This window comes from Pseudophryne corroboree, chromosome 1 (assembly GCF_028390025.1).
Source record: "Pseudophryne corroboree isolate aPseCor3 chromosome 1, aPseCor3.hap2, whole genome shotgun sequence".
NCBI lineage: Eukaryota > Metazoa > Chordata > Amphibia > Anura > Myobatrachidae > Pseudophryne > Pseudophryne corroboree.
In genome coordinates, this window is record NC_086444.1 from 1231455526 (window position 1) to 1231477872 (window position 22347).

The window sequence follows — 22347 nt, forward strand, 5'->3', positions numbered from 1 at the left end:
ACAGGTACGATTAGGGTGGCGGGAGGAGGTGTTACAGGTACGGTGAGGGTGGTGGGAGGAGGTGTTACAGGTAAGATGAGGGGGGCGGGAGGAGGTGTTACAGGTAGGATGAGGGTGGTGGGAGGAGGTGTTGCAGGTACGATGAGGGTGGTGGGAGGAGGTGTTACAGGTACGATGAGGGTGCCGGGAGGAGGTGTTACAGGTAGGATGAGGGTGGCGGGAGGAGGTGTTACAGGTACGATGAGGGTGGCGGGAGGAGGTGTCACAGGTACGATGAGGGTGGCGGGAGGAGGTGTCACAGGTACGATGAGGGTGCCGGGAGGAGGTGTTACAGGTAGGATGAGGGTGGTGGGAGGAGGTGTTACAGGTACGATGAGGGTGGCGGGAGGAGGTGTTACAGGTAGAGATGTGCACTTGAAATTTTTCGGGTTTTGGGTTCGGTTCCGCGGCCGTGTTTTGGGTTCGACCGCGTTTTGGCAAAACCTCACCGAATTTTTTTTGTCGGATTCGGGTGTGTTTTGGATTCGGGTGTTTTTTTCAAAAAACACTAAAAAACAGCTTAAATCATAGAATTTGGGGGTCATTTTGATCCCAAAGTATTATTAACCTCAAAAACCATAATTTCCACTCATTTTCTGTCTATTCTGAACACCTCACAATATTATTTTTAGTCCTAAAATTTGCACCGAGGTCGCTGGATGACTAAGCTAAGCGACCCTAGTGGCCGACACAAACACCTGGCCCATCTAGGAGTGGCACTGCAGTGTCACGCAGGATGGCCCTTCCAAAAAACACTCCCCAAACAGCACATGACGCAAAGAAAAAAAGAGGCGCAATGAGGTAGCTGTGTGAGTAAGATAAGCGACCCTAGTGGCCGACACAAACACCTGGCCCATCTAGGAGTGGCACTGCAGTGTCACGCAGGATGGCCCTTCCAAAAAACACTCCCCAAACAGCACATGACGCAAAGAAAAAAAGAGGCGCAATGAGGTAGCTGTGTGAGTAAGATAAGCGACCCTAGTGGCCGACACAAACACCTGGCCCATCTAGGAGTGGCACTGCAGTGTCACGCAGGATGGCCCTTCAAAAAAATACTCCCCAAACAGCACATGACGCAAAGAAAAATGAAAGAAAAAAGAGGTGCAAGATGGAATTGTCCTTGGGCCCTCCCACCCACCCTTATGTTGTATAAACAGGACATGCACACTTTAACCAACCCATCATTTCAGTGACAGGGTCTGCCACACGACTGTGACTGAAATGACGGGTTGGTTTGGACCCCCACCAAAAAAGAAGCAATTAATCTCTCCTTGCACAAACTGGCTCTACAGAGGCAAGCAAGATGTCCACCTCATCATCATCCTCCGATATATCACCGTGTACATCCCCCTCCTCACAGATTATCAATTCGTCCCCACTGGAATCCACCATCTCAGCTCCCTGTGTACTTTGTGGAGGCAATTGCTGCTGGTCAATGTCTCCACGGAGGAATTGATTATAATTCATTTTAATGAACATAATCTTCTCCACATTTTCTGGAAATAACCTCGTACGCCGATTGCTGACAAGGTGAGCGGCGGCACTAAACACTCTTTCGGAGTACACACTTGTGGGAGGGCAACTTAGGTAGAATAAAGCCAGTTTGTGCAAGGGCCTCCAAATTGCCTCTTTTTCCTGCCAGTATAAGTACGGACTGTCTGACGTGCCTACTTGGATGCGGTCACTCATATAATCCTCCACCATTCTTTCAATGGGGAGAGAATCATATGCAGTGCCAGTAGACGACATGTCCGTATCCGTAATCGTTGGCAGGTCCTTCAGTCCGGACCAGATGTCAGCATCAGCAGTCGCTCCAGACTGCCCTGCATCACCGCCAGCGGGTGGGCTCGGAATTCTGAGCCTTTTCCTCGCACCCCCAGTTGCGGGAGAATGTGAAGGAGGAGATGTTGACAGGTCGCGTTCCGCTTGACTTGACAATTTTCTCACCAGCAGGTCTTTGAACCCCAGCAGACTTGTGTGTGCCGGAAAGAGAGATCCAAGGTAGGTTTTAAATCTAGGATCGAGCACGGTGGCCAAAATGTAGTGCTCTGATTTCAACAGATTGACCACCCGTGAATCCTTGTTAAGCGAATTAAGGGCTCCATCCACAAGTCCCACATGCCTAGCGGAATCGCTCTGTGTTAGCTCCTCCTTCAATGTCTCCAGCTTCTTCTGCAAAAGCCTGATGAGGGGAATGACCTGACTCAGGCTGGCAGTGTCTGAACTGACTTCACGTGTGGCAAGTTCAAAGGGCAGCAGAACCTTGCACAACGTTGAAATCATTCTCCACTGCGCTTGAGACAGGTGCATTCCACCTCCTATATCGTGCTCAATTGTATAGGCTTGAATGGCCTTTTGCTGCTCCTCCAACCTCTGAAGCATATATAGGGTTGAATTCCACCTCGTTACCACTTCTTGCTTCAGATGATGGCAGGGCAGGTTCAGGCGTTTTTGGTGGTGCTCCAGTCTTCTGTACGTGGTGCCTGTACGCCGAAAGTGTCCCACAATTCTTCTGGCCACCGACAGCATCTCTTGCACGCCCCTCTCGTTTTTTAAATAATTCTGCACCACCAAATTCAAGGTATGTGCAAAACATGGGACGTGCTGGAATTTGCCCATATTTAATGCACACACAATATTGCTGGCGTTGTCCGATGCCACAAATCCACAGGAGAGTCCAATTGGGGTAAGCCATTCCGCGATGATCTTCCTCAGTTGCCGTAAGAGGTTTTCAGCTGTGTGCGTATTCTGGAAACCGGTGATACAAAGCGTAGCCTGCCTAGGAAAGAGTTGGCGTTTGCGAGATGCTGCTACTGGTGCCGCCGCTGCTGTTCTTGCGGCGGGAGTCCATACATCTACCCAGTGGGCTGTCACAGTCATATAGTCCTGACCCTGCCCTGCTCCACTTGTCCACATGTCCGTGGTTAAGTGGACATTGGGTACAACTGCATTTTTTAGGACACTGGTGAGTCTTTTTCTGACGTCCGTGTACATTCTCGGTATCGCCTGCCTAGAGAAGTGGAACCTAGATGGTATTTGGTAACGGGGGCACACTACCTCAAGAAATTGTCTAGTTCCCTGTGAACTAACGGCGGATACCGGACGCACGTCTAACACCAACATAGTTGTCAAGGCCTCAGTTATCCGCTTTGCAACAGGATGACTGCTGTGATATTTCATCTTCCTCGCAAAGGACTGTTGGACAGTCAATTGCTTACTGGAAGTAGTACAAGTGGTCTTCCGACTTCCCCTCTGGGATGACCATCGACTCCCAGCAGCAACAACAGCAGCGCCAGCAGCAGTAGGCGTTACACGCAAGGATGCATCGGAGGAATCCCAGGCAGGAGAGGACTCGTCAGAATTGCCAGTGACATGGCCTGCAGGACTATTGGCATTCCTGGGGAAGGAGAAAATTGACACTGAGGGAGATGGTGGGGTGGTTTGCGTGAGCTTGGTTACAAGAGGAAGGGATTTACTGGTCAGTGGACTGCTTCCGCTGTCGCCCAAAGTTTTTGAACTTGTCACTGACTTATTATGAATGCGCTGCAGGTGACGTATAAGGGAGGATGTTCCGAGGTGGTTAACGTCCTTACCCCTACTTATTACAGCTTGACAAAGGCAACACACGGCTTGACAAATGTTGTCCGCATTTCTGTTGAAATACTTCCACACCGAAGAGCTGATTTTTTTGGTATTTTCACCAGGCATGTCAATGGCCATATTCCTCCCACGGACAACAGGTGTCTCCCCGGGTGCCTGACTTAAACAAACCACCTCACCATCAGAATCCTCCTTGTCAATTTCCTCCCCAGCGCCAGCAACACCCATATCCTCCTCATCCTGGTGTACTTCAACACTGACATCTTCAATCTGACTATCAGGAACTGGACTGCGGGTGCTCCTTCCAGCACTTGCAGGGGGCGTGCAAATGGTGGAAGGCGCATGCTCTTCACGTCCAGTGTTGGGAAGGTCAGGCATCGCAACCGACACAATTGGACTCTCCTTGTGGATTTGGGATTTCGAAGAACGCACACTTCTTTGCTGTGCTTTTGCCAGCTTGAGTCTTTTCATTTTTCTAGCGAGAGGCTGAGTGCTTCCATCCTCATGTGAAGCTGAACCACTAGCCATGAACATAGGCCAGGGCCTCAGCCGTTCCTTGCCACTCCGTGTGGTAAATGGCATATTGGTAAGTTTACGCTTCTCCGACGACAATTTTATTTTAGATTTTGGAGTCCTTTTTTTTACTGATATTTGGTGTTTTGGATTTTACATGCTCTGTACTATGACATTGGGCATCGGCCTTGGCAGACGACGTTGCTGGCATTTCATCGTCTCGGCCATGACTAGTGGCAGCAGCTTCAGCACGAGGTGGAAGTCGATCTTGATCTTTCCCTATTTTTGGAACCTCAACATTTTTGTTCTCCATATTTTAATAGGCACAACTAAAAGGCACCTCAGGTAAACAATGGAGATGGATGGATACTAGTATACTTATGGATGACGAGCGACTGCCGACACAGAGGTAGCTACAGCCGTGGACTACCGTACTGTGTCTGCTGCTAATATAGACTGGATGATAATGAGATAAAATTAATATATATATATATATATATATATATATATCACACTAGTACTGCAGCCGGACAGGTATATATTATGTAATGACGGACCTGCTGGACACTGTCTGTCAGCACTGCAGACTCCTAAAGTAAGCTACTAGTATCAAGAAGATAGAAAAAAAAAACCACGGGTAGGTGGTATACAATTATGGATGGACGAGCGACTGCCGACACAGAGGTAGCTACAGCCGTGGACTACCGTACTGTGTCTGCTGCTAATATAGACTGGATGATAATGAGATAAAATTAAAATATATATATATATCACACTAGTACTGCAGCCGGACAGGTATATATTATGTAATGACGGACCTGCTGGACACTGTCTGTCAGCACTGCAGACTCCTAAAGTAAGCTACTAGTATCAAGAAGATAGAAAAAAAAAAAAACACGGGTAGGTGGTATACAATTATGGATGGACGAGCGACTGCCGACACAGAGGTAGCTACAGCCGTGGACTACCGTACTGTGTCTGCTGCTAATATAGACTGGATGATAATGAGATAAAATTAAAATATGTATATATCACACTAGTACTGCAGCCGGACAGGTATATATTATGTAATGACGGACCTGCTGGACACTGTCTGCAGAATGCGTTTATAAAAACACCACACGACGAGTGTTTAACTTTTTCAGGCAGACAATCACAATATACTGGTGGTCAGCAGACAATCACAATACTGGTGGTCAGTGGTCACTGGTCAGTCACACTGGCAGTGGCACTCTGGCAGCAAAAGTGTGCACTGTACTTAAAATATGTACTCCTGCTATAACTGCTCCCCAGTCTCCCCCACAATTAAGCTGTGTGAGCAGTGAGCACTCAGCACAGTCAGATAATGATATACAGTATTACATATGATGCAGCACACTGGGCTGAGCACAGATATGGTATGTGACTGTGTCACACTGTGTATCGTTTTTTATCAGGCAGAGAACGGATTAATTAAACTGGTGGTCACTGGTCACACTATCAGCAGCAAGTAGTACTCCTCCTAATAATATGCTCCCCAAAATTTGTGTCTCTCTCTAGTACTCTAGTCTAAACGGAGAGGATGCCAGCCACGTCCTCTCCCTATCAATCTCAATGCACGTGTGAAAATGGCGGCGACGCGCGGCTCCTTATATAGAATCCGAGTCTCGCGATAGAATACGAGCCTCGCGAGAATCCGACAGCGGGATGATGACGTTCGGGCGCGCTCGGGTTAACCGAGCAAGGCGGGAAGATCCGAATCGCTCGGCCCCGTGTAAAAAAACATGAAGTTCGGGCGGGTTCGGATTCCGAGGAACCGAACCCGCTCATCTCTAGTTACAGGTACGATGAGGGTGGCGGGAGGAGGTGTTACAGGTACGGTGAGGGTGGTGGGAGGAGGTGTTACAGGTACGATGAGGGTGGCAGGAGGAGGTGTTACAGGTAGGATGAGGGTGGTGGGAGGAGGTGTTACAGGTAGGATGAGGGTGGTGGGAGGAGGTGGTACAGGTAGGATGAGGGTGGCGGGAGGAGGTGTTACAGGTACGATGAGGGGGGCGGGAGGAGGTGTTACAGGTACGATGAGGGGGGCGGGAGGAGGTGTTACAGGTACGATGAGGGGGGTGGGAGGAGGTGTTACAGGTACGATGAGGGTGGTGGGAGGAGGTGTTACAGGTAGGATGAGGGTGGCGGGAGGAGGTGGTACAGGTAGGATGAGGGTGGCGGGAGGAGGTGTTACAGGTACGATGAGGGTGGCGGGAGGAGGTGTTACAGGTACGATGAGGGTGGTGGGATTAGGTGTTACAGGTACGATGAGGGTGGCGGGATGAGGTGATACAGGTACGATGAGGGTGGCGGGAGGAGGTGTTACAGGTACGATGAGGATGGCGGGAGGAGGTGTTACAGGTACGATGAGGGTGGCGGGAGGAGGTGTTACAGGTAGGATGAGGGTGGCGGGAGGAGGTGTTACAGGTAGGATGAGGGTGGCGGGAGGTGGTGGTACAGGTAGGATGAGGGTGGCTGGAGGTGGTGGTACAGGTAGGATGAGGGTGGCGGGAGGAGGTGTTACAGGTACGATGAGGGTGGCGGGAGGAGGTGGTACAGGTAAGATGAGGGTGGCGGGAGGAGGTGGTACAGGTAGGATGAGGGTGGCGGGAGGAGGTGGTACAGGTAAGATGAGGGTGGCGGGAGGAGGTGGTACAGGTAGGATGAGGGTGGCGGGAGAAGGTGGTACAGGTAGGATGAGGGTGGCGGGAGGAGGTGTTACAGGTAGGATGAGGGTGGCGGGAGAAGGTGGTACAGGTAGGATGAGGGTGGCGGGAGGAGGTGTTACAGGTAGGATGAGGGTGGCGGGAGGAGGTGTTACAAGTACGAGAGGGGGGCGGGAGGAGGTGTTACAGGTACGATGGGGGAGGTGTTACAGGTACGATGAGGGTGGCGGGGGGGAAGTGTTACAGGTACGATGAGGGTGGCGGGGGGAAGTGTTACAGGTACGATGAGGGTGGCGGGAGGAGGTGTTACAGGTAGGATGAGGGTGGTGGGAGGAGGTGTTACAGGTACGATGAGGGTGGCGGGAGGAGGTGTCACAGGTACGATGAGGGTGCCGGGAGGAGGTGTTACAGGTAGGATGAGGGTGGTGGGAGGAGGTGTTACAGGTACGATGAGGGTGGCGGGAGGAGGTGTTACAGGTACGATGAGGGTGGCGGGAGGAGGTGTCACAGGTACGGTGAGGGTGGTGGGAGGAGGTGTTACAGGTACGATGAGGGTGGCGGGAGGAGGTGTTACAGGTAGTATGAGGGTGGTGGGAGGAGGTGTTACAGGTAGTATGAGGGTGGTGGGAGGAGGTGTTACAGGTAGGATGAGGGTGGTGGGAGGAAGTGGTACAGGTAGGATGAGGGTGGCGGGAGGAGGTGTTACAGTTACGATGAGGGGGGCGGGAGGAGGTGTTACAGGTACGATGAGGGGGGCGGGAGGAGGTGTTACAAGTACGATGATGGGTGCGGGAGGAGGCGGTACAGGTAGGATGAGGGTGGCGGGAGGAGGTGTTACAGGTAGGATGAGGGTGGCGGGATGAGGTGATACAGGTACGATGAGGGTGGCGGGAGGAGGTGTTACAGGTACGATGAGGATGGCGGGAGGAGGTGTTACAGGTACGATGAGGGTGGCGGTAGGAGGTGTTACAGGTAGGATGAGGGTGGCGGGAGGTGGTGGTACAGGTAGGATGAGGGTGGCTGGAGGTGGTGGTACAGGTAGGATGAGGTTGGCGGGAGGAGGTGTTACAGGTACGATGAGGGTGGCGGGAGGAGGTGGTACAGGTAAGATGAGGGTGGCGGGAGGAGGTGGTACAGGTAGGATGAGGGTGGCGGGAGGAGGTGGTACAGGTAAGATGAGGGTGGCGGGAGGAGGTATTACAGGTAGGATGAGGGTGGCGGGAGAAGGTGGTACAGGTAGGATGAGGGTGGCGGGAGGAGGTGTTACAGGTAGGATGAGGGTGGCGGGAGGAGGTGGTACAGGTAGGATGAGGGTGGCGGGAGGAGGTGGTACAGGTAGGATGAGGGTGGCGGGAGGAGGTGTTACAGGTACGATGAGGGGTGCGGGAGAAGGTGTTACAGGTACGACGAGGGGTGCGGGAGGAGGTGTTACAGGTACGATGAGGGGGGCGGGAGGAGGTGTTACAGGTAGGATGAGGGGGGCGGGAGGAGGTGTTACAGATAGGATGAGGGTGGCGGGAGGAGGTGTTACAGGTGCGATGAGGGTGGCGGGAGGAGGTGGTACAGGTAGGATGAGGGTGGCGGGAGGAGGTGGTACAGGTACGATGAGGGTGGCGGGAGGAGGTGTTACAGGTACGATGAGGGGGGTGGGAGGAGGTGTTTTAGGTACGATGAGGGTGGTGGGAGGAGGTTTTACAGGTAGGATGAGGGTGGCGGGAGGAGGTGTTACAGGTACGATGAGGGTGGCGGGAGGAGGTGTTACAGGTACGATGAAGGTGGTGGGATTAGGTGTTACAGGTACGATGATGGTGGCGGGATGAGGTGATACAGGTACGATGAGGGTGGCGGGAGGAGGTGTTACAGGTACGATGAGGGTGGCGGGAGGAGGTGTTACAGGTAGGATGAGGGTGGCGGGAGGAAGTGGTACAGGTAGGATGAGGGTGGCGGGAGGAGGTGTTACAGGTACGATGAGGGTGGCGGGAGGAGGTGGTACAGGTAAGAAGAGGGTGGCGGGAGGAGGTGTTACAGGTAGGATGAGGGTGGCGGGAGGAGGTGGTACAGGTAAGATGAGGGTGGCGGGAGGAGGTGTTACAGGTACGGTGAGGGGGCGGGAGGAGGTGTTACAGGTAGGATGAGGGTGGCGGGAGGAGGTGTTACAGGTAGGATGAGGGTGGCGGGAGGAGGTGTTACAGGTAGGATGAGGGTGGCGGGAGGAGGTGGTACAGGTAGGATGAGGGTGGCGGGAGGAGGTGTTACATGTACGATGAGGGTGGCGGGAGGAGGTGTTACAGGTACGATGAGGGTGGCGGGAGGAGGTGTTACAGGTACGATGAGGGTGGTGGGAGGAGGTTTTACAGGTACGATGAGGGTGGCGGGAGAACGAGTTACGGGTACGATGAGGGGGGCGGGAGGAGGTGTTACGGGTACGATGAGGGGGGCGGGAGGAGGTGTTACAGGTACGATGAGGGGGGCGGGAGGAGGTGTTACAGGTACGATGAGGGTGGTGGGAGGAGGTGTTACAGGTAGGATGAGGGTGGTGGGAGGAGGTGTTACAGGTAGGATGAGGGTGGTGGGAGGAGGTGTTACAGGTACGATGAGGGTGGCAGGAGGACGTGTTACAGGTACGATGAGGGTGGCGGGAGGAAGTGTTACAGGTAGGATGAGGGTGGCGGGAGGAGGTGTTACAGGTACGATGCGGGTGGCGGGAGGAGGTGTTACAGGTACGATGAGGGGGGCGGGAGGAGGTGTTACAGGTACGATGAGGGTGGCGGGAGGAGGTGTTACAGGTACGGTGAGGGGGGCGGGAGGAGGTGAGGGGGGCAGGAGGAGGTGTTACAGGTACGGTGAGGGGGGTGGGAGGACGTGTTACAGGTAGGATGAGGGTGGTGGGAGGAGGTGTTACAGGTAGGATGAGGGTGGTGGGAGGAGGTGTTACAGGTACGATGAGGGTGGTGGGAGGAGGTGTTACAGGTACGATGAGGTTGGTGGGAGGAGGTGTTACAGGTAGGATGAGGGTGGTGGGAGGAGGTGTTACAGGTACGATGAGGGTGGTGGGAGGAGGTGTTACAGGTAAGATGAGGATGGTGGGAGGAGGTGTTACAGGTAGGATGAGGGTGGTGGGAGGAGGTGTTACAGGTAGGATGAGGGTGGCGGGAGGAGGTGGTACAGGTAGGATGAGGGTGGCGGGAGGAGGTGTTACAGGTACGATGAGGGTGGCGGGAGGAGGTGTTACAGGTACAATGAGGGTGGTGGGATTAGGTGTTACAGGTACGATGAGGGTGGCGGGATGAGGTGATACAGGTACGATGAGGGTGGCGGGAGGAGGTGTTACAGGTACGATGAGGGTGACGGGAGGAGGTGTTACAGGTAGGATGAGGGTGGCGGGAGGAGGTGTTACAAGTACGAGAGGGGGGCGGGAGGAGGTGTTACAGGTACGATGGGGGAGGTGTTACAGGTACGATGAGGGAGGTGGGAGGAGGTGTTACAGGTACGATGAGGGTGGTGGGGGGAGGTGTTACAGGTACGATGAAGGTGGCGGGAGGAGGTGTTACAGGTACGATGAGGGTGGCGGGAGGAGGTATTACAGGTAGGATGAGGGTGGCGGGAGGAGGTGTTACAGGTAGGATGAGGGTGGCGGGAGGAGGTGGTACAGGTAGGATGAGGGTGGCGGGAGGAGGTGGTACAGGTACGATGAGGGGTGCGGGAGGAGGTGTTACAGGTAGGATGAGGGGTGCGGGAGGAGGTGTTACAGGTAGGATGAGGGGGGCGGGAGGAGGTGTTACAGGTACCGTGAGGGGGGCGGGAGGAGGTTTTACAGGTAGCATGAGGGTGGCGGGAGGAGGTGTTACAGGTACGATGAGGGTGGCGGGAGGAGGTGGTACAGGTAGGATGAGGGTGGCGGGAGGAGGTGGTACAGGTACGATGAGGGTGGCGGGAGGAGGTGTTACAGGTACGATGAGGGGGGTGGGAGGAGGTGTTTTAGGTACGATGAGGGTGGTGGGAGGAGGTGTTACAGGTAGGATGAGGGTGCCGGAAGGAGGTGTTACAGGTACGATGAGGGTGGCGGGAGGAGGTGTTACAGGTACGATGAGGGTGGTGGGATTAGGTGTTACAGGTACGATGAGGGTATCGGGATGAGGTGATACAGGTACGATGAGGGTGGCGGGAGGAGGTGTTACAGGTACGATGAGGATGGCGGGAGGAGGTGTTACAGGTACGATGAGGGTGGCGGGAGGAGGTGTTACAGGTAGGATGAGGGTGGCGGGAGGTGGTGGTACAGGTAGGATGAGGGTGGCGGGAGGAGGTGTTACAGGTACGATGAGGGTGGCGGGAGTAGGTGATACAGGTAAGATGAGGGTGGCGGGAGGAGGTGGTACAGGTAGGATGAGGGTGGCGGGAGGAGGTGGTACAGGTAAGATGAGGGTGGCGGGAGGAGGTGTTACAGGTAGGATGAGGGTGGCGGGAGAAGGTGGTACAGGTAGGATGAGGGTAGCGGGAGGAGGTGTTACAGGTAGGATGAGGGTGGCGGGAGGAGGTGGTACAGGTAGGATGAGGGTGGCGGGAGAAGGTGGTACAGGTAGGATGAGGGTGGCGGGAGAAGGTGGTACAGGTAGGATGAGGGTCGCGGGAGGAGGTGTTACAGGTAGGATGAGGGTGGCGGGAGGAGGTGTTACAAGTACGAGAGGGGGGCGGGAGGAGGTGTTACAGGTACGATGGGGGAGGTGTTACAGGTACGATGAGGGAGGTGGGAGGAGGTGTTACAGGTACGATGAGGGTGGTGGGGGGAGGTGTTACAGTTACGATGAGGGTGGCGGGAGGAGGTGTTACAGGTACGATGAGGGTGGCGGCAGGAGGTATTACAGGTAGGATGAGGGTGGCGGGAGGAGGTGTTACAGGTAGGATGAGGGTGGCGGGAGGAGGTGGTACAGGTAGGATGAGGGTGGCTGGAGGAGGTGGTACAGGTACGATGAGGGGTGCCGGAGGAGGTGTTACAGGTAGGATGAGGGGTGCGGGAGGAGGTGTTACAGGTAGGATGAGGGGGGCGGGAGGAGGTGTTACAGGTAGGATGAGGGGGGCGGGAGGAGGTGTTACAGGTAGCATGAGGGGGGCGGGAGGAGGTGTTACAGGTACGATGAGGGTGGCGGGAGGAGGTGGTACAGGTAGGATGAGGGTGGCGGGAGGAGGTGTTACAGGTAGGATGAGGGTGGCGGGAGGAGGTGTTACAGGTACGATGAGGGGGGTGGGAGGAGGTGTTTTAGGTACGATGAGGGGGGTGGGAGGAGGTGGTACAGGTAGGATGAGGGTGCCGGGAGGAGGTGTTACAGGTACGATGAGGGTGGCGGGAGGAGGTGTTACAGGTACGATGGGGGAGGTGTTACAGGTACGATGAGGGAGGTGGGGGGAGGTGTTACAGGTACGATGAGGGTGGTGGGGGGAAGTGTTACAGGTACGATGAGGGTGGTGGGGGGAGGTGTTACAGTTACGATGAGGGTGGCGGGAGGAGGTGTTACAGGTACGATGAGGGTGGCGGGAGGAGGTATTACAGGTAGGATGAGGGTGGCGGGAGGAGGTGTTACAGGTAGGATGAGGGTGGCGGGAGGAGGTGGTACAGGTAGGATGAGGGTGGCTGGAGGAGGTGGTACAGGTACGATGAGGGGTGCGGGAGGAGGTGTTACAGGTAGGATGAGGGGTGCGGGAGGAGGTGTTACAGGTAGGATGAGGGGGGCGGGAGGAGGTGTTACAGGTAGGATGAGGGGGGCGGGAGGAGGTGTTACAGGTAGCATGAGGGTGGCGGGAGGAGGTGTTACAGGTACGATGAGGGTGGCGGGAGGAGGTGGTACAGGTAGGAGGAGGGTGGCGGGAGGAGGTGGTACAGGTACGATGAGGGTGGCGGGAGGAGGTGTTACAGGTACGATGAGGGGGGTGGGAGGAGGTGTTTTAGGTACGATGAGGGTGGTGGGAGGAGGTGTTAAAGGTAGGATGAGGGTGCCGGGAGGAGGTGTTACAGGTACGATGAGGGTGGCGGGAGGAGGTGTTACAGTTACGATGAAGGTGGTGGGATTAGGTGTTACAGGTACGATGATGGTGGCGGGATGAGGTGATACAGGTACGATGAGGGTGGCGGGAGGAGGTGTTACAGGTACGATGAGGGTGGCGGGAGGAGGTGTTACAGGTACGATGAGGGTGGCGGGAGGAGGTGTTACAGGTACGATGAAGGTGGTGGGATTAGGTGTTACAGGTACGATGATGGTGGCGGGATGAGGTGTTACAGGTACGATGAGGGTGGCGGGAGGAGGTGTTACAGGTACGATGAGGGTGGCGGGAGGAGGTGTTACAGGTACGATGAGGGTGGTGGGAGGAGGGTTAACAGGTACGATGAGGGTGGCGGGAGAACGAGTTACGGGTACGATGAGGGGGGCGGGAGGAGGTGTTACGGGTACGATGAGGGGGGCGGGAGGAGGTGTTACAGGTACGATGAGGGGGGCGGGAGGAGGTGTTACAGGTACGATGAGGGTGGTGGGAGGAGGTGTTACAGGTAGGATGAGGGTGGTGGGAGGAGGTGTTACAGGTAGGATGAGGGTGGTGGGAGGAGGTGTTACAGGTACGATGAGGGTGGCAGGAGGAGGTGTTACAGGTACGATGAGGGTGGCGGGAGGAGGTGTTACAGGTAGGATGAGGGTGGCGGGAGGAGGTGTTACAGGTACGATGAGGGTGGCGGGAGGAGGTGTTACAGGTAGGATGAGGGTGGTGGGAGGAGGTGTTACAGGTAGGATGAGGGTGGTGGGAGGAGGTGGTACAGGTAGGATGAGGGTGGCGGGAGGAGGTGTTACAGGTACGATGAGGGGGGCGGGAGGAGGTGTTACAGGTACGATGAGGGGGGTGGGAGGAGGTGTTACAGGTAGGATGAGGGTGGCGGGAGGAGGTGGTACAGGTAGGATGAGGGTGGCGGGAGGAGGTGTTACAGGTACGATGAGGGTGGCGGGAGGAGGTGTTACAGGTACGATGAGGGTGGTGGGATTAGGTGTTACAGGTACGATGAGGGTGGCGGGATGAGGTGATACAGGTACGATGAGGGTGACGGGAGGAGGTGTTACAGGTACGATGAGGATGGCGGGAGGAAGTGTTACAGGTACGATGAGGGTGGCGGGAGGAGGTGTTACAGGTAGGATGAGGGTGGCGGGAGGAGGTGTTACAGGTAGGATGAGGGTGGCGGGAGGTGGTGGTACAGGTAGGATGAGGGTGGCTGGAGGTGGTGGTACAGGTAGGATGAGGGTGGCGGGAGGAGGTGTTACAGGTACGATGAGGGTGGCGGGAGGAGGTGGTACAGGTAAGATGAGGGTGGCGGGAGGAGGTGGTACAGGTAGGATGAGGGTGGCGGGAGAAGGTGGTACAGGTAGGATGAGGGTGGCGGGAGGAGGTGTTACAGGTAGGATGAGGGTGGCGGGAGGAGGTGGTACAGGTAGGATGAGGGTGGCGGGAGAAGGTGGTACAGGTAGGATGAGGGTGGCGGGAGGAGGTGTTACAGGTAGGATGAGGGTGGCGGGAGGAGGTGTTACAAGTACGAGAGGGGGCGGGAGGAGGTGTTACAGGTACGATGGGGGAGGTGTTACAGGTACGATGAGGGAGGTGGGGGGAGGTGTTACAGGTACGATGAGGGTGGTGGGGGAAGTGTTACAGGTACGATGAGGGTGGCGGGAGGAGGTGTTACAGGTACGATGAGGGTGGCGGGAGGAGGTGTTACAGGTACGATGAGGGTGGCGGGAGGAGGTGTTACAGGTAGGATGGGGGTGGCGGGAGGAGGTGTTACAGGTACGATGAGGGTGGCGGGAGGAGGTGTTACAGGTAGGATGAGGGTGGCGGGAGGAGGTGTTACAGGTAGGATGAGGGTGGCGGGAGGTGGTGGTACAGGTAGGATGAGGGTGGCTGGAGGTGGTGGTACAGGTAGGATGAGGGTGGCGGGAGGAGGTGTTACAGGTACGATGAGGGTGGCGGGAGGAGGTGGTACAGGTAAGATGAGGGTGGCGGGAGGAGGTGGTACAGGTAGGATGAGGGTGGCGGGAGAAGGTGGTACAGGTAGGATGAGGGTGGCGGGAGGAGGTGTTACAGGTAGGATGAGGGTGGCGGGAGGTGGTGGTACAGGTAGGATGAGGGTGGCTGGAGGTGGTGGTACAGGTAGGATGAGGGTGGCGGGAGGAGGTGTTACAGGTACGATGAGGGTGGCGGGAGGAGGTGGTACAGGTAAGATGAGGGTGGCGGGAGGAGGTGGTACAGGTAGGATGAGGGTGGCGGGAGAAGGTGGTACAGGTAGGATGAGGGTGGCGGGAGGAGGTGTTACAGGTAGGATGAGGGTGGCGGGAGGAGGTGGTACAGGTAGGATGAGGGTGGCGGGAGAAGGTGGTACAGGTAGGATGAGGGTGGCGGGAGGAGGTGTTACAGGTAGGATGAGGGTGGCGGGAGGAGGTGTTACAAGTACGAGAGGGGGCGGGAGGAGGTGTTACAGGTACGATGGGGGAGGTGTTACAGGTACGATGAGGGAGGTGGGGGGAGGTGTTACAGGTACGATGAGGGTGGTGGGGGAAGTGTTACAGGTACGATGAGGGTGGCGGGAGGAGGTGTTACAGGTACGATGAGGGTGGCGGGAGGAGGTGTTACAGGTACGATGAGGGTGGCGGGAGGAGGTGTTACAGGTAGGATGGGGGTGGCGGGAGGAGGTGTCACAGGTACGATGAGGGTGGCGGGAGGAGGTGTCACAGGTACGATGAGGGTGGCGGGAGGAGGTGTCACAGGTACGATGAGGGTGCCGGGAGGAGGTGTTACAGGTAGGATGAGGGTGGTGGGAGGAGGTGTTACAGGTACGATGAGGGTGGCGGGAGGAGGTATTACAGGTACGATGAGGGTGGCGGGAGGAGGTGTTACAGGTACGGTGAGGGTGGTGGGAGGAGGTGTTACAGGTACGATGAGGGTGGCGGGAGGAGGTGTTACAGGTAGTATGAGGGTGGTGGGAGGAGGTGTTACAGGTAGTATGAGGGTGGTGGGAGGAGGTGTTACAGGTAGGATGAGGGTGGCGGGAGGAGGTGTTACAGGTAGGATGAGGGTGGCGGGATGAGGTGATACAGGTACGATGAGGGGGGCGGGAGGAGGTGTTACAGGTACGATGAGGATGGCGGGAGGAGGTGTTACAGGTACGATGAGGGTGGCGGGAGGAGGTGTTACAGGTAGGATGAGGGTGGCGGGAGGTGGTGGTACAGGTAGGATGAGGGTGGCTGGAGGTGGTGGTACAGGTAGGATGAGGGTGGCGGGAGGAGGTGTTACAGGTACGATGAGGGTGGCGGGAGGAGGTGGTACAGGTAAGATGAGGGTGGCGGGAGGAGGTGGTACAGGTAGGATGAGGGTGGCGGGAGGAGGTGGTACAGGTAAGATGAGGGTGGCGGGAGGAGGTATTACAGGTAGGATGAGGGTGGCGGGAGAAGGTGGTACAGGTAGGATGAGGGTGGCGGGAGGAGGTGTTACAGGTAGGATGAGGGTGGCGGGAGGAGGTGGTACAGGTAGGATGAGGGTGGCGGGAGAAGGTGGTACAGGTAGGATGAGGGTGGCGGGAGAAGGTGGTACAGGTAGGATGAGGGTGGCGGGAGGAGGTGTTACAGGTAGGATGAGGGTGGCGGGAGGAGGTGTTACAAGTACGAGAGGGGGGAGGGAGGAGGTGTTACAGGTACGATGGGGGAGGTGTTACAGGTACGATGAGGGAGGTGGGGGGAGGTGTTACAGGTACGATGATGGTGGTGGGGGGAGGTGTTACAGGTACGATGAGGGTGGCGGGAGGAGGTATTACAGGTAGGATGAGGGTGGCGGGAGGAGGTGTTACAGGTAGGATAAGGGTGGCGGGAGGAGGTGGTACAGGTAGGATGAGGGTGGCGGGAGGAGGTGGTACAGGTACGATGAGGGGTGCGGGAGGAGGTGTTACAGGTACGACGAGGGGTGCGGGAGGAGGTGTTACAGGTACGATGAGGGGGGCGGGAGGAGGTGTTACAGGTAGGATGAGGGGGGCGGGAGGAGGTGTTACAGGTAGGATGAGGGTGGCGGGAGGAGGTGTTACAGGTGCGATGAGGGTGGCGGGAGGAGGTGGTACAGGTAGGATGAGGGTGGCGGGAGGAGGTGGTACAGGTACGATGAGGGTGGCGGGAGGAGGTGTTACAGGTACGATGAGGGGGGTGGGAGGAGGTGTTTTAGGTACGATGAGGGTGGTGGGAGGAGGTGTTACAGGTAGGATGAGGGTGCCGGGAGGAGGTGTTACAGGTACGATGAGGGTGGCGGGAGGAGGTGTTACAGGTACGATGAAGGTGGTGGGATTAGGTGTTACAGGTACGATGATGGTGGCGGGATGAGGTGATACAGGTACGATGAGGGTGGCGGGAGGAGGTGTTACAGGTACGATGAGGGTGGCGGGAGGAGGTGTTACGGCGGGAGGAAGTGGTACAGGTAGGATGAGGGTGGCGGGAGGAGGTGTTACAGGTACGATGAGGGTGGCGGGAGGAGGTGGTACAGGTAAGATGAGGGTGGCGGGAGGAGGTGTTACAGGTAGGATGAGGGTGGCGGGAGGAGGTGGTACAGGTAAGATGAGGGTGGCGGGAGGAGGTGTTACAGGTACGGTGAGGGTGGCGGGAGGAGGTGTTACCGGTAGGATGAGGGTGGCGGGAGGAGGTGTTACAGGTAGGATGAGGGTGGCGGGAGGAGGTGGTACAGGTAGGATGAGCGTGGCGGGAGGAGGTGTTACATGTACGATGAGGGTGGCGGAAGGAGGTGTTACAGGTACGATGAGGGTGGCGGGAGGAGGTGTTACAGGTACGATGAGGGTGGCGGGAGGAGGTGTTACAGGTACGATGAGGGTGGTGGGAGGAGGTTTTACAGGTACGATGAGGGTGGCGGGAGAACGAGTTACGGGTACGATGAGGGGGGCGGGAGGATGTGTTACGGGTACGATGAGGGGGGGCGGGAGGAGGTGTTACAGGTACGATGAGGGGGGCGGGAGGAGGTGTTACAGGTACGATGAGGGTGGTGGGAGGAGGTGTTACAGGTAGGATGAGGGTGGTGGGAGGAGGTGTTACAGGTAGGATGAGGGTGGTGGGAGGAGGTGTTACAGGTACGATGAGGGTGGCAGGAGGAGGTGTTACAGGTACGATGAGGGTGGCGGGATGAGGTGTTACAGGTAGGATGAGGGTGGCGGGAGGAGGTGTTACAGGTACGATGCGGGTGGCGGGAGGAGGTGTTACAGGTACGATGAGGGGGGCGGGAGGAGGTGTTACAGGTGCGATGAGGGTGGCGGGAGGAGGTGTTACAGGTACGGTGAGGGGGGCGGGAGGAGGTGAGGGGGGCAGGAGGAGGTGTTACAGGTACGGTGAGGGGGGTGGGAGGAGGTGTTACAGGTAGGATGAGGGTGGTGGGAGGAGGTGTTACAGGTAGGATGAGGGTGGTGGGAGGAGGTGTTACAGGTACGATGAGGGTGGTGGGAGGAGGTGTTACAGGTACGATGAGGTTGGTGGGAGGAGGTGTTACAGGTAGGATGAGGGTGGTGGGAGGAGGTGTTACAGGTAGGATGAGGGTGGCCGGAGGAGGTGTTACAGGTAGGATGAGGGTGGTGGGAGGAGGTGTTACAGGTAGGATGAGGGTGGCGGGAGGAGGTGTTACAGGTACGATGAGGGTGGTGGGAGGAGGTGTTACAGGTAAGATGAGGATGGTGGGAGGAGGTGTTACAGGTAGGATGAGGGTGGTGGGAGGAGGTGTTACAGGTAGGATGAGGGTGGCGGGAGGAGGTGGTACAGGTAGGATGAGGGTGGCGGGAGGAGGTGTTACAGGTACGATGAGGGTGGCGGGAGGAGGTGTTACAGGTACGATGAGGGTGGTGGGATTAGGTGTTACAGGTACGATGAGGGTGGCGGGATGAGGTGATACAGGTACGATGAGGGTGGCGGGAGGAGGTGTTACAGGTACGATGAGGATGGCGGGATGAGGTGTTACAGGTACGATGAGGGTGGCGGGAGGAGGTGTTACAGGTAGGATGAGGGTGGCGGGAGGTGGTGGTACAGGTAGGATGAGGGTGGCGGGAGGAGGTGTTACAGGTACGATGAGGGTGGCGGGAGGAGGTGATACAGGTAAGATGAGGGTGGCGGGAGGAGGTGGTACAGGTAGGATGAGGGTGGCGGGAGGAGGTGGTACAGGTAAGATGAGGGTGGCGGGAGGAGGTGTTACAGGTAGGATGAGGGTGGCGGGAGAAGGTGGTACAGGTAGGATGAGGGTGGCGGGAGGAGGTGTTACAGGTAGGATGAGGGTGGCGGGAGGAGGTGGTACAGGTAGGATGAGGGTGGCGGGAGAAGGTGGTACAGGTAGGATGAGGGTGGCGGGAGAAGGTGGTACAGGTAGGATGAGGGTGGCGGGAGGAGGTGTTACAGGTAGGATGAGGGTGGCGGGAGGAGGTGTTACAAGTACGAGAGGGGGGCGGGAGGAGGTGTTACAGGTACGATGGGGGAGGTGTTACAGGTACGATGAGGGAGGTGGGAGGAGGTGTTACAGGTACGATGAGGGTGGTGGGGGGAGGTGTTACAGGTACGATGAGGGTGGCGGGAGGAGGTGTTACAGGTACGATGAGGGTGGCGGGAGGAGGTATTACAGGTAGGATGAGGGTGGCGGGAGGAGGTGTTACAGGTAGGATGAGGGTGGCGGGAGGAGGTGGTACAGGTAGGATGAGGGTGGCTGGAGGAGGTGGTACAGGTACGATGAGGGGTGCGGGAGGAGGTGTTACAGGTAGGATGAGGGGTGCGGGAGGAGGTGTTACAGGTAGGATGAGGGGGGCGGGAGGAGGTGTTACAGGTAGGATGAGGGGGGCGGGAGGAGGTGTTACAGGTAGGATGAGGGTGGCGGGAGGAGGTGTTACAGGTAGGATGAGGGGGGCGGGAGGAGGTGTTACAGGTAGGATGAGGGTGGCGGGAGGAGGTGTTACAGGTACGATGAGGGTTGCGGGAGGAGGTGGTACAGGTAGGATGAGGGTGGCGGGAGGAGGTGGTACAGGTACGATGAGGGTGGCCGGAGGAGGTGTTACAGGTACGATGAGGGGGGTGGGAGGAGGTGTTTTAGGTACGATGAGGGTGGTGGGAGGCGGTGTTACAGGTAGAATGAGGGTGCCGGGAGGAGGTGTTACAGGTACGATGAAGGTGGTGGGATTAGGTGTTACAGGTACGATGATGGTGGCGGGATGAGGTGATACAGGTACGATGAGGGTGGCGGGAGGAGGTGTTACAGGTACGATGAGGGTGGCGGGAGGAGGTGTTACAGGTACGATGAGGGTGGCGGGAGGAGGTGTTACGGCGGGAGGAAGTGGTACAGGTAGGATGAGGGTGGCGGGAGGAGGTGTTACAGGTACGATGAGGGTGGCGGGAGGAGGTGGTACAGGTAAGATGAGGGTGGCGGGAGGAGGTGTTACAGGTAGGATGAGGGTGGCGGGAGGAGGTGGTACAGGTAAGATGAGGGTGGCGGGAGGAGGTGTTACAGGTACGGTGAGGGGGGCGGGAGGAGGTGTTACAGGTAGGATGAGGGTGGCGGGAGGAGGTGTTACAGGTAGGATGAGGGTGGCGGGAGGAGGTGGTACAGGTAGGATGAGGGTGGCGGGAGGAGGTGTTACATGTACGATGAGGGTGGCGGAAGGAGGTGTTACAGGTACGATGAGGGTGGCGGGAGGAGGTGTTACAGGTACGATGAGGGTGGCGGGAGGAGGTGTTACAGGTACGATGAGGGTGGTGGGAGGAGGTTTTACAGGTACGATGAGGGTGGCGGGAGAACGAGTTACGGGTACGATGAGGGGGGCGGGAGGAGGTGTTACGGGTACGGTGAGGGGGGCGGGAGGAGGTGTTACTTGTACGATGAGGGGGGCGGGAGGAGGTGTTACAGGTACGATGAGGGTGGTGGGAGGAGGTGTTACAGGTAGGATGAGGGTGGTGGGAGGAGGTGTTACAGGTAGGATGAGGGTGGTGGGAGGAGGTGTTACAGGTACGATGAGGGTGGCAGGAGGAGGTGTTACAGGTACGATGAGGGTGGCGGGAGGAGGTGTTACAGGTAGAATGAGGGTGGCGGGAGGAGGTGTTACAGGTACGATGAGGGTGGCGGGAGGAGGTGTTACAGGTACGATGAGGGGGGCGGGAGGAGGTGTTACAGGTACGATGAGGGTGGCGGGAGGAGGTGTTACAGGTACGGTGAGGGGGGCGGGAGGAGCTGAGGGGGGCAGGAGGAGGTGTTACAGGTACGGTGAGGGGGGTGGGAGGAGGTGTTACAGGTAGGATGAGGGTGGTGGGAGGAGGTGTTACAGGTAGGATGAGGGTGGTTTGAGGAGGTGTTACAGGTACGATGAGGGTGGTGTGAGGAGGTGTTACAGGTACGATGAGGTTGGCGGGAGGAGGTTTTACAGGTACGAAGAGGGGGGTGGGAGGAGGTGTTACAGGTACGATGAGGGGGGCGGGAGGGGGTATTACAGGTAGGATGAGGGTGGTGGGAGGAGGGGTTACAGGTACGATGAGGGTGGTGGGAGGAGGTGTTACAGGTAGGATGAGGGTGGTGGGAGGAGGTGTTACAGGTAAGATGAGGATGGTGGGAGGAGTTGTTACAGGTAGGATGAGGGTGGCGGGAGGAGGTGTCACAGGTACGATGAGGGGGGCGGGAGGGGGTGTTACAGGTAGGATGAGGGTGGTGGGAGGAGGTGTTACAGGTACGATGAGGGTGGTGGGAGGAGGTGTTACAGGTAGGATGAGGGTGGTGGGAGGAGGTGTTACAGGTAGGATGAGGGTGGTGGGAGGAGGTGTTACAGGTAAGATGAGGATGGTGGGAGGAGGTGTTACAGGTAGGATGAGGGTGGTGGGAGGAGGTGTTACAGGTAAGATGAGGATGGTGGGAGGGGGTGTTACAGGTAGGATGAGGGTGGTGGGAGGAGGTGTTACAGGTACGATGAGGATGGTGGGAGGGGGTGTTACAGGTAGGATGAGGGTGGTGGGAGGAGGTGTTACAGGTACGATGAGGGTGGTGGGAGGAGGTGTTACAGGTAGGATGAGGGTGGTGGGAGGAGGTGTTACAGGTAAGATGAGGATGGTGGGAGGAGTTGTTACAGGTAGGATGAGGGTGGTGGGAGGAGGTGTTACAGGTAGGATGAGGGTGGTGGGAGGAGGTGTTACAGGTAAGATGAGGATGGTGGGAGGAGGTGTTACAGGTAGGATGAGGGTGGTGGGAGGAGGTGTTACAGGTAAGATGAGGATGGTGGGAGGGGGTGTTACAGGTAGGATGAGGGTGGTGGGAGGAGGTGTTACAGGTACGATGAGGGTGGTGGGAGGAGGTGTTACAGGTAGGATGAGGGTGGTGGGAGGAGGTGTTACAGGTAAGATGAGGATGGTGGGAGGAGTTGTTACAGGTAGGATGAGGGTGGCGGGAGGAGGTGTCACAGGTACGATGAGCGGGGCGGGAGGGGGTGTTACAGGTT

General features: G+C 56.9%; 1 protein-coding gene across 2 annotated transcripts in view; it reads left to right on the forward strand.

Annotated features, from left to right (window-relative positions):
• LOC134931675 (RING finger protein 145-like) overlaps nucleotides 1–22347 on the forward strand; it is a 156174-nt gene that overhangs the window by 15024 nt on the left and 118803 nt on the right. The window lies entirely within an intron of this gene.